This window comes from Cicer arietinum, chromosome 6 (assembly GCF_000331145.2).
Source record: "Cicer arietinum cultivar CDC Frontier isolate Library 1 chromosome 6, Cicar.CDCFrontier_v2.0, whole genome shotgun sequence".
Taxonomy (NCBI): Eukaryota; Viridiplantae; Streptophyta; class Magnoliopsida; order Fabales; family Fabaceae; genus Cicer; species Cicer arietinum.
The window spans coordinates 41084559-41089151 of NC_021165.2; the positions used below are offsets into that span (position 1 = coordinate 41084559).

The 4593-nt window shown below is 26.0% G+C and overlaps 1 long non-coding RNA gene across 1 annotated transcript in view; it reads left to right on the plus strand.

The window, feature by feature from the left end:
* The window catches only part of LOC140920947 (uncharacterized), an 18385-nt gene extending 15354 nt beyond the window's left edge, over positions 1–3031 (plus strand). Inside the window, exon 2 of the long non-coding RNA XR_012163713.1 lies at positions 2639–3031. This is a non-coding gene — a long non-coding RNA (uncharacterized lncRNA). The remainder of the gene's footprint in view (positions 1–2638) is intronic.
* The last annotated feature ends 1562 nt before the right edge of the window (positions 3032–4593 follow it).

Genomic DNA, 4593 nt, shown 5'->3' on the forward strand with positions numbered 1-4593 from the left:
ATAATAATAATAATAATAATATTTATTCATGGATTATATCTTCTATATTTGTTTTAAAGTAAATAAAAAAAATTAACTTTTCTTTTTAAAAAAATATCGTAATGTGGCGGTATGTGAACGAGACAGATGGACACGACGGTGAAATAAACTGTTAAATTATTTGCTCGTACGTTGTCGGATATGTCGCGACACAAAGGCCACCCACGATTGAGAGTGAGTAATATAGTGCGGTGAATGAGGATGAATTTCATCCGGCGGCCGCAACCATTAATTCTAATCCTAAAGGTGAAAACATTTATCTGTTGTTATGATTTTTTTATAGTTATAAAGACGTATTATGAATATTATATTACAATATGGTGCAATTTATTTTCTCGGCCTATAAACATCAATTAGTTATATTTTTTATTATTATTTTTGTGTTGCAAAGAAAACAATTTTAGGATTAAACGATTCTTTAAAAAATAAAAGCTTAACAAATGAGTTTACCTTTTACAAACAGGAAAAAAAAATAGAAAGCAAAATAAAATATATTTTAAAAAAAAGATACAGAAACAAAACAAAAGACTAATAAGCAGAAAATTAGAGAAAATAAAATAAGAAAAATGATACCTTACTCCTGAATTGTTGTTTTGCTAGACCGATTGTTTCAAGATCAGATTTTCTTCTTCTCTTTTGTCTACTAATCTCTCTATAGACTTTTGAGTATAGATTTCAAAAGACAAAAGAATAATTGTCAATTGATTACCATTAATCTATTTTCTTTTTTTTTCTTTTCTTTTAATTGGCCACAATTATACCGATTCTTATTGCTATTGATTCATTTCTTCGGTTTTCTTTTCTATTCAATTGATCCCCATTATTCTGATTTTTATGACCATCAATCAATTTCTTTTCGGTTTTTTTTTTTCATTTATTTTGATCATCATTGCATCGATTTTTATGACCATCAATTCATTTCTTTTCAATTTCCTTTATTTTTATTTCTTATTATTATTTTTATATTTTAGAAAATAGTCTGAACAAGAATTAGAGGCAAACAAGAACCGAAAACATTTGTGATTGTTAAAAGCTTATATCCCTAATTATTTATTTTTATTTTTATATTTCTTCACATGTATTTATATATTTATTATTATTATTATTTCCTTTTTAATAAAAAGTAAAAATCGGACAAAATTAGGTGTCAACAGATTTGTTATAATTCTCCCTTAAAAAGAATATAACCAAAATGTTCTTTTGTAAAACAAGAACATTTTGTTTCTGTTTAGTATGAGTGCTGGATTTTGACACTTCTTGAAGGTGCAAACACGAAAAGGGGGGTTGAATTGGATTTGCCAAAGTTGATAATTTTTTTTAATTTGATGAAGATTGGTTGATTTGTATGAATTGCTTAGATAAGATGCAATCGGATTCAGAAGCAGTAAACAATGAAAGTATAAATAATTTGACACATATATTTATCTTGGTTCACCACTTACTTGGCTACATCCAGTCCCTTCATTCAGAATGCTTTAATCCACTAATTCAAATAACTTGAATTGTAGAGCACCTTACCCTCCAAGCCAATATTCTCAAACAACTTGACAACCCCAGACTTTTGAGGAACTAACCACCTTGATCCTACAAGTCAAGTCTTCTCCTAACAACCCTATAACCCCAAATTGAAGAAGGAACTAAACCACTATCGGGTTGGATACAAAAGATTGGAACTTGATTAGTTGTTCCTAACAAAGTTGATGATAATAATAACTCTCATATTCTAAGAAAAGAACACTCAGAAAATATTTCTAATCGGAACAAGTGTTTCTCTCTTTGAACTCTAAAAACAATTGAGAACTTTGAGCTTGAGTTACTCTTTTCTGCTTTTCGATGTTTTTCTCCTTCAACCTTGAGTGTATTTATAGTGAAAATTTGGGCTTCAATTTAGTCCTTGTTTAATTTTAAATTGTATTTTGTTCAGATTGAGTTTGTAAATTTTTCAGATTGATCATGTTCCTATTTTGTGTAGATTGACTTTGTAAATTCTTCAAATAAAATCTTCTTCAAAACTTCATCAAATGTTGATCAAATCTTCTTCAAATGTTGACCATATCTTCCTTTCAACTTGGTCAAATATTTTCTTCAATTATAAATATGAATCAATCTTATTTTAGTTTTTCATCAATTATAATTTTGAATCAAATCTTATTTTAAATTTTCTTTAATTATAAATTTGAATTAAATCTTTATTTTAGATTTTCTTCAATTATAAATTTGAATCAAATCTTATTTTAGATTTTCTTCAAAAACATGAATCTTCTTTCATACTCTTTGAAGTCAAATATATTGTTTTGATAAAATACTTTTGTTAACATCAAAACTCTAAATGTAAAAACAATTTGGTTCCAACACTCTTGACACTTGTTTCATGCCAAGCTTTTCTGTTATGTACGTGTGTCAGTGATGCAGTGACTTTATCATTTTGTCCAGTTTGTACTTGCTTACTTTAGCCATCAACTTTGGGGATTAGTCTTGCTTTTTATTCTTGATGCATTACTTTTCTTTTTTGTTGATCTTATGGAAATAATATGTTCAAAATGATCTTGAGTATATAAATATGTTACTTTGTAATGAATAATGGTGATTTGCAATGTAGATTGATTTATTTTCATAGCCCAGATCAATCTTGAATTAAAGAAGACTTTGCTTGTTGTAAACCAGAATATTGTCAAAACCAAAACATTCTTCGTTTTCATACTACTGTCCAGAATGATCTTCGTTTTTCAGACTGTTATCCAGAATGATCCTCGTTTTTTAGAATATTGTCAAGAATTTTTGTTTTTTTTTGTTTAATAACTAGAATATTCTTCATTTCTCAATTTTGATCTTGCTTCTGATTTATAGCATAGTGTGATCATTGATTGTTGTATGAATGTATTTGATCATCTTTTTTATGAAGATGCTATCTTGAAGATGTAATAATCATTCTCTTGAATGATTGACATATGATACATTCCTTTTGAGATTATTTCATTATTGAGTGGATACATATGCACTTTGATGAAGTGAATGGCTTCTTGCTTGTTCACTTATGCAATTCATGTTCCTTAAACAAAACTCAAGTGAATCATTAGTAAACCACCATTCATAAAACTTAATCATTTTTTCATAAGGTTTGTTATCATTAAAACATACATCAAAATTTTTTTTGCCTCAACACTTGTATTGTAGTGTAAGACCCATAATTTTAAAGTATACTTTATGTATTTTTGTGTATTTTGGATATTGACTCGGAGGCTTTTTAGCCAAAGTTATTAATATTTTGGAGTTTATATGATCAAAAAAGATATTTTGATGCCGATTAGAATTACTCGTCGATGAATAAATTAAATTAACTGCGGTGAATCTTTTACGAAGAATTTAATGCGTTATGGGTGAAATGGTAAATTAACAAATATCTAGATATTTTGAGATATTTGTTAATTATAATTAATATATATAATGAATATATGTTTGGAGGGAAAGGAAAAAGGAAGGAAAAGAAGAAAGAAAAGGAAATAGAAGGAAAAGAAATAGAAAGGAAGGAAAAAGAAAGAAAGGAAAAGGGAAAGAAAGAAAATCACAATTCCATCTTCTTCCTCTGCTGCCTCGCGTGACCCATTCTCCCTCCTTCTCCCATTTTCATTTTTGTTGCTTCCTTTTCTTCAAGAAACCAACTTAGAAACTTTGAAAAGTAGCATATCAAATATTTCTTTCAATAGTTGCAACATATATAATATTAAAAAAAAAAGAATAATTTTTTTTTAAATGTGTGATATGTTGTTATTATAATCTCTAAATTTATTAAAATTATAATCAAATTTTCAAATGTCTCTTTTATTAATAATTTTACAAATTAAAGTGACTAGTAAAAAAAATATATTTTATTATTAAATTAACAAACTAAAAATATGTTTAAAAATCAAAATAACTAATAAAAAACGCATTTAAACGTTGTTTTTATAATTGTAATATATTTAAATGTTATTATATTAAAACACCACACACATTTAAATAAATAAAAAATTAAATACTAACAAGTGTCATGTGCTCCAAGAATGCTTGTTAAATATTTAAAGATAGAAATATTACAATAAAAAATAAATTAAAAATATGTATTCAACTAATGAAAGCTCAAATTTGTTATTTCCAATCCAAAATTTATACTTTTGTATTTTTAATAAGTTTCATTAAGACGCTTTGACACTTGTTAACATGATTTTTTTAAAAGATATCAAAACATAGACACAATCTATAATGTAAATTTGTCTTTATTCTTTTTGTTTATCATATAATTTATTTTTCAATGTATTAAGTATTAAAGTTATTTTTAAAAATAAGTGTAAGCCATTGCTTACACATCCATAAACATGGGTTCATCCCAATATACCCATGAATAAGGTATTTGTGTCATTAGAAATTATAATAATAATAATAATAATAATAATAATAATAATAATAATAATAATAATAATAATAGAAACAAATTTTTAATATTTTAACTGCCCACTTAATGATATGAAAGCAAGATTAAAATTAAATTTCCTCAGAAATCAAAATATGATTGGATGC